The sequence below is a fragment of the Cupressus sempervirens genome, chromosome 8 (genome assembly GCF_028749045.1).
Source record: "Cupressus sempervirens isolate cs-2001-9-10 chromosome 8, ASM2874904v1, whole genome shotgun sequence".
Taxonomy (NCBI): Eukaryota; Viridiplantae; Streptophyta; class Pinopsida; order Cupressales; family Cupressaceae; genus Cupressus; species Cupressus sempervirens.
The window spans coordinates 439,713,205-439,729,896 of NC_143125.1; positions in this window are offsets into that span (position 1 = coordinate 439,713,205).

A 16,692-nucleotide genomic window follows, 5' to 3' on the forward strand; every position below is an offset into this window, starting at 1 on the left:
TTTTTTTGTAACTAATTCACCCCTCCCATCTTAGTTAGTCCTCTTATATTTCCAACAATCGGTATCATAGTTTTTGGTGCTTGTAGAAAAGGTTTCAAGGACCTAAGCTAAAGATCAAGATGTCTTATAGAAGAGAAATTCTCGAGTTGAATAGAGACAAATTTTCAACATGGCAAGGACTTATGGGATTACATTTGGCTACCATCAGGGATTCAAGTTGAAAATGTCTTGATGCTAAATGCAAGACTCCCACTAGAATATTATTAGTTGAAGATATTTTTGAAAAGAAAAATCATAACATCATGATGATTGATATTGTGTCTGCTCTCAATTATGCTGAATGTGATGAAGTAAAAGATTGTTAAACTACTCATGTAATATAGACCAAGATAAATGACATCTATGGCGGAGATGAAAATATAAGAAGAGCTAAGGTTGAAAGTCTTATAGGTTATTTTGATAGATGAAAATGAGAGAAGATGAGAACATTGCAAAATATGTGGAAAGAATCAAAACAAGTGTGAGCGCAATCAAAGCATCTAGAGGAGATATTCAAGAAAAAATATTTGTAAGCAAGGTACTTAGAAATCTTCTTCCTATTTATGCAATTAGAGTATCTACTGTTCAAAAGATGAGATGTGATTCGAATAATAAAATATCTTTGGATGCTCTAGTTGGAAGATTGATAGCTTTTGAGTAAGATAACTTTGATAACTATGTTCTTATCTCAAAATGTATTGAGTTTTCATTTGAAGCTAAACTCCCACTCAAGAAAAAGAACAAGAAATCAAAGTCCTATCAATCAGGAAGTGAAGAAGAAGAAATAGAAGAAAGAATAGACAATGATCTTGAAGTTTTTGAAGCCCTACTTGCAAGAAAGTATTTCAAAGGCAAAGGAAAGTACAAAGGTAAGGTTCCTTTGATCTATTTTTCTTGTGAAAAATTTGGTCACATTGTTGCAAGATGTCCAAAAAAAAGGAAACAAAGATGAAAAGAAAAGAAATAAGCACAAAGGCAAGAAGGATTCCAAGAAGTACAAGGGAAAAGGTAAGAAATCTTGTTTTATGGCTAAAGATTCTGATAATAGTGAAGATGAAATGGTATATATTATAGTAAAAGATGAATCTAATGATGAAGGAGATAAAATAGCACTTCTCTCTCATGTTAGAAAAAATGATATATGGATTATTGACAGTGGCTATTCACATCATATGACTAAAGACAAAAAAAATTTGAGCGCATGGAATATTATGATGGAGGTAGTGAGGTTTTGGAAATAATGAACCTTGTAACATAAAAGGTAAAGGATGCATTTATTTGACAAAGGAACTTGTATGTGACAATGCTTATTGGGTTGAAGGACTAAAGCATAATCTATTGGGTGTGGCATAGTTGAATAGCATTGGATTCAAGGTAGAATTCATGGATGGACAGGCCAAACTACTCGATGGAAAAGGAAATCTTGTTGGATCTAGCAAGAAAACAAAAGATAATCTATTTTATCTTGATTTCAGTGAAAGTTCATGTTTTATTGCTCAAGTAGAAGAAAGTTGGTTATGGTACAAAATATTACATCATGTAAACTTTGATAATCTATTTAAGGTAAGAAAACATAAAAGAGTAAGAGGTATTCCTAGTTTGAAGAAGCCTAGTATGGGTCTATGCAAAAATTGCCAAATTGGTAAGATGGGAAAGACTAGTTTTAAAAGCAAAAACTACTAGTCAAGAGAAGTCTTAGAACTTGTGCATATAGACTTATGTGGACCTATTGGAATAGAGTGTTATAGTGGAGAAAATTTTTCCTTTCTTTTTGTTGATGATTATTCTAGAATGATGATTGTAATGTATCTAAAAGAAATTTTGAAGCTTTTCAAAAATTAAAATGGTATCTGGAAAGAATAGAAAAATAAACTATAAAGAGATTAAAATGTTTAAAATTAGATAGAGGTGGTGAATTCATCTCCAATGAATTTAATAATTTATGCATTGAAAGAGGGATCAAAAGACAAGTATCAACCACTGGTACTCTACAACATAATGGTATAGCTGAAAAAAGAAATAGATCCATCATGGATTGTGCAAGAACTCTGATGATTGAAAAGAATGTTGCTATCAAATACTGGAAGGAAGCTATTAGCACTACAATTCATACCTTGAATAGAGTACAATTGAAGAAAGATTCAAACAAAAATCCTTATCAACTATGGTATGGCTACAAACCTAATATAAGTTATTTGAAAATATTTGATAGCAAATGTTATATCTTGAAAGAATCTAGAAAAGGAAAATTTGATGTCAAGGGTGATGAAGGTATATTCTTAGGATACTCCTATAGAAGTAAAGCATACAAATATTTGAATATATGTACTCATAAAATCATAGAAAGTGCACATGTGAGAATTGATGAGTTTGTAGAAAAGAGTGAAAAAAAAAGAAGCTTCACCTCCTAAGTTTCCAAAAGTTCCCATAGTCATTGAGTTGTAGACAGTGCAACCTGAGTCACTATCTAAAGGACTTGACTCATAGTTAGAGGCTACCAAGCCAGTTCAAGCTAAGTTTGATGGACTCGAGTCATAAAAAATGGGACCTAAGCTTGATATTGAAATTCAAGATGAAATAAGCGGAACTCATTCCAAATCCAAAGAAACTATCTTAGCAAGATATGTTAGAATGCATCATGCACTTGATTAGATGATTGGAGAAAAATCTAATGGAATAATGACAAGAAGCAAATTAAAAGGTACATGTTTACTTGCTGAATTTGAACCTAGAAATGTTAAAGATGCTTTGGATAATGAAAGTTGGGTTGAAGCAATGAATGAAGAAATAGAACAAATAGAGAAGAAAAAAACTTGGACCCTCATTCCTAGACCCAAGGATAAAAATGTAATTTGCACAAAATGGGTGCTTAGAAACAAGTTGAATGAAGATGGAAAAGTTTCTAGAAACAATTTAGATTGGTTTGCAAAGGCTATTCTCAAGAAGAATGTATTGATTATGGTGAAACTTTTGCTCCTGCTGTAAGAATAGAAGATGTTAGAACTCTACTAGCATATGCAACACACAAAGGATTCAAAGTGTATCAAATGGATGTTAAATCTACATTCTTAAATGGAATTCTTGATGAGGAAGTCTACATTGAACAACCAAAAGGTTTTGTAGATCCTAACAAAAGAGACACAGTCTGAAAATTACAAAAAGCATTATATGGTCTCAAGCAAGCTCCTAGAGCTTGGTATGAATGACTTCATAATTACTTCATACAAATTGGCTTTCAAAGAACAAGTGATAATAGTAGTTTGTATATCAAAGAAAGACCAGACAAGAAGATTGTGTTGGCAAAAATATTTGTTGATGATACCTTATTCACATGAAATGATGACTTACGCAAAGCATTCTTAGAAGAAATGAGTAAAGAATTTGAGATGTCTATGTTTGGAGAGATAAAATTCTTTGTTGCATTTTAGGTTCAATAGAACAAAAAAGGTATATACATCACTGAATCCAAATATATCAAGGAGATACTAAAGAAATTTGGAATGGAAGATTCAAGTCCAGTTGAAACCCCTATGTCTACTAGAAATAATCTTTCCAAAAATGATGGGTCAAAAGAAGTAGATCATACCACATATAGATCAATGATTGGAAAATTGTAGTATGTAGTGCATACAAGGCCTGATATTGCATTAGTAGTTGCTATGGTGGCAAGATTCTTAGAAAATCCTAGAAAAATCCACATGATGACAATCAAGAGATATCTAAAAGGTACTAAAGACTATGGCTTATGGTATAAACTTGGAGGCAATCTAGACTTAAAGGTATTCACTAACATTGATTGGGCAAGAAGTATTGATGACAAAAAAAACACTAGTGGTACTAGAGCATTATTTCTTGGTAAAAGTCTAGTGTCTTGGACAAGCAAGAAATAGAATTGCATCTCTCAAACCACAATAGAAGAAAAATATGTGGTACCAATAGTTAATTGTTGTAATATTATTTGGTAAAAACAACTATTAGAAGGAATGAAGATAGAGATCAAAGATCTAGTAGTCATACAGTGTGATAACACCAATGTAATCAATATATCAAAGAACCCAGTAACACATACCAAAACAAGGCACATTGCTATAAAATATCACTTCTTAAGAGAATTCATGCAAGATAAAGAAGTTAGATTGGAATATGTAAATACAAAAGAACAAATTGCAGACATATTCACCAAGTCATTACCTAAGGATGAATTTTTGTATCTAAGAGGTAAGATAGGGGTCATTCCCCTATATGAAGCTAACCAAATGAAGTTTAGTGATGCATCAACCAAAACCTATTGAAGATCAATCAGTTGGTGCAATATTGACAAGGGCATATTGCAAATGAATCAATACTTAAGTTACATTGATATTAATAGAATTGTTATCTTTGGCATGTGTCATCAAAGAGGGAGAAGTTCACTGTCATATCTCAAAAGAAATTTTTAATTAGAAGAATATTTTTTTTGTAAGAGGGAGAAGCATGCAATCATAGAGATGTCTAAGAGGGAGAATGAACTTGGTAGAAGTTGTTAAAATTTTCCTAATAGAGGGAGAAACCAAAAGTTTGATAGAGAAAGTTCTCATAGATGTGAATCAGAATGAAAATAAAGATATGTTCCTAACTTTATTCTTATTCCAAAATTTCATTATGTTATGACATATTGTGTTGCCATCAATGCCAAGGAGGGAGATTGTGTATTTTCCTTGATGTTACACAAATGTTATATCATTATCAGTCAGTGCATCATGAGCTCACTCAAGTAGTGAAGATAGTTTTCTATGTCTACCAAGAATTCTTGTGTTTGCCTAATTCAGAAGGCAATGTCTACCAAGTTCACTTGGGTGTCAAAAGAAAGTTTGCAAAAGATGACTGTTAATTGAGCTCACTCTGTTAATGAAGGAAATGTTGGATGGAACTGGTGTTGACCAAGCTCACTCAGTAACCAAACGATCTTCATAAATGTGTAGTGCTAACCAATTTCACTTGGTTAACATAGGAAAATCATTTTTGAGTTAGTGTTTACCGAGTTAGGTTAGCTATCAGAGGATTTTCTTATTTTGGCATATTGAGTTTAATTGATTTATCAATTAGGTCTAGCTGACTAAGGAGATGAATATTAATTACTCTAAGTTGTATATGAGTCAACTTGACAATATGAATGATATAAATCTAAGGTCAAGTTGAAAATTTGAAAGTATGTAAGAGTGTGAATGCATAGAAGATTTTGAAGATGTAATGATGTAGCAAGGAAGCAAATCAATAGGATAAGAAGAAGATCCTTGTAAAGTTGAAAATATATATTTGATTAGGAAGGATCAAGTACAAGCTAGAATAGATATTGGTAATTAGCAATTTAGTTACATTAGAAATTAGGTTATCTCGTTGTTACTCTCTAACCATTGTAGTAGTGATCTAAATCTCTTAACAAAGTTGGCTTAACAACTATTTGTAAAGCCTCTAACAAGGTGTTAGTTCTATTGAATTATCTAAAGACCTCTAACAAGGCCACTCCTAATAGGGTGATTAAATCCTTTAATAGGGTCACACCTAATAGTGTGTTTTGTAACCTTTAATAGGGTTGGCTCCTAACAAGGTTCATTTCAGAAGAGTGAAAATAGTAACTAGTTGCAATTGGTGGTTTTTTCCAAATTGGGTTTCCACATTGAATCCTAGTGTCAAATGTGTTCATGCTATTTTCTTTTATGTGTTTTCATTAAGTTAAGATAATGGTAATCACAGATAACATCTAATATTTGCATGTTAAGTATTACCAAGCATATTTAGTATTTATCGAGTTACAACATTTTATGTGTGTTTACTAAGCATTAGCAGTATTTAATTTTTAGAGTTTATTTTGTACTGACATATAAGGGATATAGGATTTATTTTTGTGGTAATTGATTCACCCCTCCCTCTCAATTACTCTCTTATATTTCCAATAGAGAGGATACATCTATATAGTCCTTTGGGATTTTAGAAACTGTAGACACATCAAGTAGAATAGAAAATTTTTATTTTAGACCCCAAATAAAGTGTTTGATAATCTAAGAAATCAAAGACACATTAGTGTTAAGGAAAACACACAAGGTCTTCAAAGAACATCTTGCATGAATTCATTAGTAGCTTGCATGATATGATCTTCATTCCATGATTTCCACAAGATAAAAAGAGATCATTAGCAACACCAAAAATGCTACTTTAGAAGAATTACATAGATATATCTTCACCCAAGTTCCACAAATGTGAGGGGAAAGGATACATCTATATATCCCTTTGGGATTAAAAAATCACAAATTGCATGATACTTGTTGTTTATTAACCCATTAAGAAAGAAAGTTTGACAAAATATGAAATTTTTTTGTTCTTTTCCTTCCTAATCAAATATGAGGGAGGATTGTAGAGTTATTTTATCCTCCTACTTAGACTATGCAATTTTTTTGTTCATTTGATCCATTAAGAAAGAAAAAATTGAGAGCATAAAAAAGAAGAATTATTGTTCTTTGATCTTCCTAATTAGGATAGATGAGATGATGTGATATTCATTAACCTCCTAATTAGAGTTATTGAGTTTTTTGCTCATTTTAGATTCCCAAAACAAAGAAAGTGAACAAAAAATAGAATTAGACTCCAAGAGTGCTCCATTATTTCTCCTTGCACCTACAAACATACAAGAAAAAGAAGCACATTAGTATAAGATTCATGTTGGGTTCACCTAATGTAAGACTAGAGAAAGGGTGAGAATGCATAAATGAAAGAGCCACTTATAATCTCATAAAATAATATGCAAACTATCCTAGTCCAAACATAAAAGAAACTTAAAGTAAAAGAGAATTAAACTATGAAAACCCCATTTAAGTTGAACTCCTATGCTCTCCTTTCTTCTCTATAATAATTTTGATGTAGCTCATAATCTTGACAAGATGCACCTACACAATGATAGTAAGAGTATAATGATATGATGATGAAAAAATGATAAGACAATGAGAATACTAGGAGAATTTGGTTAGCAAAACAAGTGCAACGAGGCTCAATTTATAGGATTTGAGATCCAAATGCAATTAGAAAGATGTCATAGTTAAATTGTACAAATTGGAAAATTGCCATAATTTAAGAGATTTAAAGTAGAAAATATGTCATAAAATGACACATTATGACAATTGTAAGATATGTGCATAGAGACATGCAAAAAAATTTGGTAGAAGAAGTGAAAAATTAAAGGGAAGGTGTAAGAAAATGAACGGAAAGTGTAAGAATTGGAAAAAGGAAGGTGTAAGAGTGGAAGCTAGAAAATAGGAAGTGGAATCACAATTAGTGGGAATGTGTAAGAGTTAGGATTTTTGAATTTAAAAACTTATAAATCCCTATAAAATGGAAATTAGAAATTAGAAAAATAGGAAATTAGGAAATTAGGAATTAGGAAATATGAAATTCCCATAATTCAAGAAAATGGAACAATTAATTGATAAATATTAATTGATTAGGAATAATTAATAAAAGAGGATAAATTGATAAGATAAGATTAAATAAGTGATTAAGATATAGGACTAGACTATGGGTTATTTATTCCTAAAAGGAAAATTAACAAATTGATTGGCCAAAATGATTAAATAAATGCAAGAAGATCCTATTGAAGGATCATGATGAAAATGTTCATAAATGCAATGGTATTGGAAAGGGTCAAGGACATGATCAAATTGATTAAATAAATGACTCTAGATGAATGACATCAAATGATAAATTTTCAAGGACACATGACAAGGGTTGATGATATATGACATTTAATCAACATTATGAATTCCACAAGATTGATTTAAATTGATTGAAATGATTGATCATAATAACATCAATAGATATAGACAATGCTATTAGATTGATTGAATAAGGAAATTCTTAAACATTGAAAGACTCAACAATGTTGAGGATAAAATTTATGACAAATCATGATATTCCAAGGATACATTCCATGTATTAATGAGTATTGATAAGGCACTAAAGGACATAACAATGCCAATGATTGGATGATGAAATGCCAAGGACATATGACATGAATTAATGAATGTTGATAAGTAACTAAAGGACATAACAATATCTAAAGGATTGCTGATGATAAGATGATGATATTGAAATGGTTTTGAATTGATTATGAGATTATCTATATTTTGATTGAATGATGATCAAGTTGGCCAAAAGATCAAAGTTAGTGAAATGATAAAATGGGACAAGTTAGGATGTAAAAGTGATGAAAGAGTAGGTGTGAACCATTTTTTATCATCTACAATAATATGGTACATGATGTATCTTTGATATAAAAAAAAAGAATGAAGATCCATAGAAACTGACACATAAATATGCTCCATGTGTTGTAATAGTTTATCAAACTCCAAGAAATAACTTGAAAACTTCCACTGACTATTAAATCTAAACTCAATATATTTTCTAACCTCCTAATACCAAGTATCAATAGGAAAAGCCTCCAAGATACAACTATGAAAATCCACACCCAATGACAACACCAATATCTCATGCCTTCTTTGATGTAATATTGTATCTACACCAATGTTATTTTTACCCTTGATGTAATGAACATCAAATGCATACTCATAAAATAAATCACCCAACAAAATTATCATGCATTCAGGTTTGGATGAGTAAAGATATGCTACTAGCTATGATGATCATTATGAAACTCAAACCTATGTCCCATGTGCACAAGCATATGCACAATCACGACTAACTCCAAATCATGAGTGGGTTCATTCAGCTCATGGTTCTTGACATTTCTAAACTTATATGAAATCAATTGACCATCCTTCATCAAAACTTCTCCCACACCTTTCAAACATAAATTCATGCTCACCATGAACTCACCTATAGGATGTTAATCTAAAATTGGTTTTGGCATATGAGTGTAAATATAATTAATTCATTTACTTAGTTCATACTAAAAAAGTAATACATGTTGAGCATAAGTTGTCAGATAGTATATGTCGAGTGATAGATATTTAGTGTGAGCCAAGTAAGTAGTAAGTTCCAAGTCACTCAAGTGTTGAGAAGATGCTATGTGCCAAGCTATTTAGATTTTGAGCGATCAATGTATGTTGATTCATTTAAAGGTTGAGTTACAAATTTAAGTTGCATTTGATGTCAAGCATTAGGGACTTCAAGTGCCGAGTTATATAGTTTTGACATAGATATTTGTAATGGCACAAAATTCTATGTGAACCATTTTTTTATCCAACTTAAGGATTGTTTTATGATCTTTGATGATAAGGACAAATATTAATTGTGAATCCCTATGCATTGAATGCATCCAATTAGAAAATGGGAAGATTTAAGTGGCAATACGGGTGGATCACTATTGTTGATTCATACCTAACCCTAAATCACCTAGGTCTTCTTAAGGAAGGTAAACCCTAAAATTTCTAAGAATGCTTGAGGATAATTGAAGAGAGTTTGCATATGAAAATAAAGCATTTATGGTGATTAAGGTGTTATGAATTAAGTTACATTGCACAATCAGTTAAAAGAGAATAGAGGAAAGGAACCAAAGGACAGCATATATACATGTGATTAGAGAAGATCAAGTATACATCAAGATAGAGATGATCTAACATCAAGCAATAGAGTGCTAACTAAAGGATCCATGCTAAGACATTCTAATAGGCGAATCAATTAAATCTCTTAATAGAGTAGTCTTGACATGCTATTGTAAATCCTTTAACAAGGTGTTTACTTTATTGTAAGTTAAAGTCCTTTTATTAGACACATTTTTAGTAGGGTATTTAAATCCTTTAACAAGGTAAGATCTAACAATCTTGTAAGCCTTTAATAGGGCAGACCTTTCACAGGGTAGATCATGTTTCATGGTCAAATATTGTAACCTTCATTAGATACACTTTATTATTGCAATAGTGAAGATTTGTGGGTGTCATCCCCACCCTAGTTTTACCTTCTCGATGGAGAGTTTATAGGTAACCAAAAATCTTGTATCATACATGTGTTGAATATTTTACTTTCATGTTATGGATTTATATTCTTAATTTGGTATTTTAGTTTATATACATAGGTTATGAGATGGGTGTGTGGTGAATAGTTTTAGAGGTTGAAAAGTTTTAAGTGTTAATTCAGTCGCCCTTTTAGAGTTTACTTCCTTATTGTATTTCCAACAATTGGTATCAGAGCTTTGTTCACTGGAAAGTAGATCTTTGCAACTTTGAGGAAAGATCTTGGAAATGGAAGTCTACATATTAGGGAAGACTGTTAAGAACCAAATGATTGAAATAAAAATTTCCTTACATTAGTTAAGTGAAGCAAGAAATGATTTGAAGAAATCACTGAAGTGAAGGAAATAAATTTATATTGAAGATAATGACACACAATACTAAGAAATTGACACTACTGAGTTGTTTGTAGATGGAAAAAACAATGATTTTGATGTAGTAGTAGCATATCTGATGGAAAAGAATGAAAGCCTAATAAAAGAGCTAAAAAATCTCAAAAGAGAATAAGAAGTCCAATTAGTATTACTATGTGAGGTGACCAAGTAGAAAAATAATGTTGGAGAGGACAAAGTCATTATTGAAGATGAAAAAGGATTTTGACCAATAGATTGGAAGAGAAAACATCAGAAGTAACTAGGATTACTAACATGCAATTGGAAAGTTTGGGTCAAATGATGATTGCAAATCATGAACTAAATGCAAAGGATATTGAGATCACAATAATGAAGCTTCAAAATGAACAACTGAGAAATGATCTAAAAAGAGAAAAGGAGTTTGCTGATAGTTCCAACAAACCTAGTGAATCCATCAAGTACTTTGAAAAATTGATGAGATCCCCTAGATCCAACAATGATACTTCTAGAATGGGTTACACTACTACTAAAGAAGGAAAATCATCCAAAATTAGTGAAGAAAGAAGTAAAAAAGGTAATAAATTTGAATCCACTTATCATAATTATGGTAAGATATGTCATTGTGCTAATGCTTGCAGGAGCAAGACTACATATTAGAATCCTAAGCAGAAGTTTATGGGTCATTGCCACAAATGCAACAAACAAGGACATCAAGCACATGAATGTAGAACCAATACCATAAACATACAAGGCTTAGAAGGATAGTGCTATAACTATCAAAAGTATGGACATAGAGTATATGAGTGTAGATCTAAGCCTAAATGGTCATCAAACAAGCAAACAAAGGTAACACACAATGAAAAATAGTTATAATTGGGATTATAATACAAGGCATAGTTGTCACTATTGTCAAGAGTATGGAAATGTTGCTAAAAATTGCATAAGAACACATTTTAGAAGTGACTACAATAGATAGCTGAGTCAAACCACCTATTTTTATTGTTTGAAGATTGGTCATATAAGTAGGAATTGTCCAACAAGGTCAAAGGCACCAAGCAGTGAGTTCAACAAAGGCAAAGGAAAGGTAGATGTTGAGAATGTCAAAGATGAAATGAACAAGACATGAAAGAGAAAGGAAAATTGCAACACATCAAGTATAGATGATATCACTTCACCCAATGGGTTAGGTGATCACACCTCCTCAAATTAGGAAATCAAGAGGTATGTGGGATTGATATTTAAAAAGATATACTATACATCAGTTCTGAGGATTTTTTTCTAAAATTCTTACATGTGCATGAATGAAGATGCAATGTGTTGTTAAGAATCAAGAATAAATCTTTAAGTTATGTTAGTTTTCATGTTACTACTGAGCATGAAAAGTTTCATTGTGGTTATTGAGTGGAAAGGAAACTTCATGGAAGTTGAGTGAGTCAAAATCTTTAATGAATCCTATTGAGCTATCATTTTGCATGATGCTTAATGGCAGCAATCCTTTTGAACTCCTCTCTTGCGAAGCTAATCCAAGGATCAACTCCAAGGTTAAGGGAAATCTTGTGATTTAGTTGAATTTTCTTAGTTGAAGATAAATGTGAATGTTCATGAGGATGCCTTTGCTGGCTCAAAAAATTTGGATAAGTTGTCAAATTTTCTTACTATCAAAATAATAAAACACACATAAAAAGAAATATATTTTTGTATTTTTCCTTTTTTTAAATGAATGCAATCTAACAATGCAACTATATGAATTCCTATTTTAACCAAGGTGTTAGTAAAGCAAATAATGAAGGTAGGGTAACAAGAAGTTTAAGCAAATAACATGAAAGTAAAATCCTAATGGACATAAACCACAAAAACAACATGTCTATGAGTTAAGATTTTGAAAAGATCAATAGGTAACGAATGAAAATAGGAGCAGTGCTTCCTTAATTCCACTGATGCAATTGTTAATGGAAATTTAGTAACCGTAAGATGTTTCACTTTCCATCAAATTGCAAGGCCATAGAAAGTGCAGTCATGCGAGATGAAAAGCTATGCAAGAACAAGATAGTGATCTCTTCTCAAACTAATTATGTTAGTAGAATTTGTAACACCATAGTAGACACTAGAATTAAAAGATTGCACAACTAGAAATAATGCAATAAACTTTTGGCTCAATTATATCCCATGAACATGCATTCACAAAATATGACACATTTAGGCAATAATCACTACACTCCAAATGCAAGCACCAAAAGCATATATTATTGCAAAATAATGGTGACCCTGATTACATATTATAATCTAGAATTTATAAAAAATCTTCTCCTCAATTTGTATTTAGAGTGAGATATATCTTTATGCAATCATATGCTTTTAAACTAATAAAACAAATCTATTTATGTACAAACTATCTATCTAATTGGTGCTAAGTAGGACTCCATCCATTTTATATCATTAATTTGATGTATGAGCCTTTACATGTCATAAAAAAAAGAAATCATGAGAAAATAAGAAAGAGAAAGCCTTCAGTCAATGTAGGAGTGATTGGAAGTGGTAAAAATAGAAGCTCCAACTTCACTAGGAATTCATAAGAGTTAAAATGCTAGTAGATTGAATTTTTGATGCATGGAAAGCTCTAATTTTAGAACTGATAGTTAACTATTGATGCACCTCTAACTTCTTCAAAATATTCCAAGAAAATATTTCAAAAAGTGCACCAGCACACCTAGCACAGCAATGCAACAATGCACCTTAGAGGCAAAAAATACAAAATTTCACCAAGTGTCAAAATTGAAATTCTGGCTTCCGAGTTTTGTTCCCCTTTATACCAGAGCTATGTCTACGTATTTTTCCCTTGAATTTCTTCATTATCTTAGTGACTTTAGCCACATTCAAGAAATCTAAGGCATTATATTTGTCCTTTACTTTGTACCTGTAGTTATCCACTTCTATATGGGTTTTTGCAAAATCTCCAAGTTTTACATCAAGCTCTAATAAAACTTCTTCCATTTTGAATGCTTGCTAGATATCCTCATCATTAGAAACTTCATCAAAAGTTTTCTAAAATTTATCAACTACTACCTCTACTAGTATTAGCTTTTCATACACATCATCTTCAAAAATGTCCAAACATGTGTCACTATAATGTTTCTTAGCTTCCAAAATTTTCTCTTGGGCTTGGTCCTTGAGCCTATAAATATCTACATGTAATGTTTCCATTACTTTATTACTATTTGCAATTTTCTCTATACAATCATCTGTCTCATCCAATTCCTTTTCTATATATACATCCATTAGCATTTGATACCTTTGACCTTTTATTTCCTATAATGTCTGTAAGTCTTTTCCCCAAGTATGCACTTCATCCATTAAACCAAATTTGTATTTAGAATAGCTACTAGTTTGTCCACATTTTATTGCATAACATGTAATAACTTCATATTTCCTTGAATAATCAATATACCTTTCTCCTCAAAACTTTCTTTCCACTGTTGGAAAGCTCTCAAAAATGGATCCAATTAGGTTTTACCCCTGTCTCTTCTCTTAGTTGTTGTGTTCAAGGTCTCCTTAGGATGTTCAGGGTCCAAGGGACCAACAACTTCACATAGATATCCCTTTAGGATTTCATTTTTTTACCAAATTGTTATTAGTTCTGCCCCATCCTACTCTAAACTCCTAAATACTTCCTTCGTCCCCATTGTAACAATTAGCTTCATAGTTTCCAAGGTTGGCTTCCCAAGCATAACTTCCCCTATCTAACAATCCCTTGGGGTCAATTCTTCAATATTTGATTCTAAAGGAAGGATAGCTACATGAGCAAACAAGTCTTGGCTCTGATCACTCATGATGAAGGCTATGGCCATTACATCCCCTGGTGGTGATTTAGGTTTCCTTAGAACTTCTATCAATTCAATTCTATCCTCCTCTTCAACAATGAATTTTTGTTTCTTATTGCTTATCCCCTCTTTCCTTAGCTACCTTGGGATATGTTGTATCAGGGATTTTCCTTTTGAGGATGAAGAAGTTAACTTGACTATGCCCTTCCCCTTATCACTCCTTTCTAGAGTCTTCTCCATTTGTAAGAGATTTGCACTAGGAGTCTCTGTATATGTGGAGCTCATAGTTCTTACCTCTGTGTCTTGGGAAGTTTTTTGAGGTTGTTCACTTATCTATGCATCTTCTAACACTTCATTAGTGGATACTTCTTGTGGCTCTTCTTCATGTTCTACTTGGAACTTTTTGACTTCTGTACCTAGAGGAAGAGGGGTAGCTAGTCCCTTGTTTACACAAAATGTGACTTGTATTTGGGATGCTTGAACTACCTTGGGTCCTTGTGATTTGGGGGGCATCTATCTTGAATCCTCTTATTGAGGTTTATTAGTTGGAGTGTCTCTTATCTTATCCCCAATTAACTTAGTACCTATGGGCATAAAGTCAAAATTTAACATTTGAAAGACATTAGTTCCTATCAAATCCTACTCATCTATCTATTGTTGCATTTCATCTTTTAATGTAGTAGCCAAAATGGGTTCATCAGGGATAGATGGTAGCATAACCATAGAGATTCTCCTTTTTCCCTCCTCTATGGCTCTATCCAACTAAGTCCTCTAACTCAGAGGTAGATTATACTCTTCATCCTCACCATCCTCTTCTTCTGTCTCTTCTAGAATATGTTCAAGGATTGATGGGAAAGGAATTACTTTCTTGATCACCTTCTGCCTCCTCTTTACTGGAGTCTTAATCTTCCTTATTTTAGGTGCAAAGGGGGAGTTTTTATCTATCTATCAAGGTGAGTTAACCTCTTGTACCTTAATTTTTTCTTCTCCTTGGCTTTGTACAACTAGTGGCACTTAGGGATCACCTTGGGCTTGTGTGGCTTCTACATTCTCTGGCCCTTGTATATTTTCCCCTTCTTGCTATGAAGGTGACTAAATTTCTCCCTCTTTTGGATCAACTTATTGAGGAGAATTCCTCTTCCTTTTTCCTTTACCTCTATCTTTCTAATCTCGATAATAACCAACTAGTTTATCATGTTGGTGCACCATTTCTAGTCTCACTGGTGATTGGGCTATAAATGTAGGCACCATGACCTTTGCTCCTTAACCTTTGGCTGGGCAGGCTTGAGCATGAAAAACTATTGTTTGAGGTATTGGATCAAGTTTGAATGGTTTCTTGATCTAATCTTATGTCAATTTGATGATGTGCCTCACCCTATGTTTGATGTCTGAGTTTTCTTCTTTATCTATCTTGGCATTCATGATAGGCCTATCGCTAATCCTATCCCTATTGAAAAATGGGTCAAGCAGCTCCTTTGAGTCTTGTTGCACAATCTTTAATAGGATCTTTATCTTTAAAGCCCTCTCTACTAGATACAAAGTTATTCTACAATAATTCCTTATGTAGACATCGTAGTCATTTGTTGCATTCATCCAGTGATCTTCAATTGCTTCTTCATGCTAGAATGTTTTACCCACTAAGTATTGCACTCTCCCAATATTGTCAAAATAAGGCCAAGGAAAAATATACTCTTCCAAGAGATATTGATCCCATTCACATTCAAAAGATGGAATGTCTCATCTTCAATCCACTTGAAAAGGTCCTATAGTCATAAGCCACACCCAACATGTTTTATGTTGCTTTCTAACTCTATCATATGTAGACAAGAGTTGTTAGGAGATCTCTACGAGAATAAGTCTATCACTAGGATACCTAGGGAGCTTCTTAGGGTTGATAGTTGTACCCACTATCCTCAAATATTTAAATGTTTGGAACTAGATATAATAAGCTCCAACTAGTGATATCTATGTAGCTGCCTCATCTGATATTCTCTTCACATAATCCCCTTCTATGAACTAGATTATTACAAAGATGAAAGCATCATTCACTGTCATGTACTACTTGCTTTTTTTTGAAAGCTTATTTTTTACTAGCTAAGGGTATACAATACAAGAGCATGCATTTACATCTTGCATGCTACCCCTCTTATAGAGCCTTGGATAATCTATCGCTCTTGAAGCTAGTAGGTATACCAAATATCAAGTCATATAAAATTTCTTGTTATTATTCACTGCTATTAGTTGCTCTCCCAAGTTCTCACTAAGAATGGAGGCCCAATCAAGTGGCATCTTTTCCATCTTGATGGTCTCAATAAAATGCACCATCTAAATGTTAAGATGTCCTAATGCTAGTAAACTACTGACTCTACTTAATAATACGATGGAATTTCCAATGTCTTCCTTCATGTATCCTCTTGTCATGTCTACTTTCTCTACTTACTTCCCTAGAGTAGTTTTCTCTATAAGGTATAAAGACTAGATAATTTT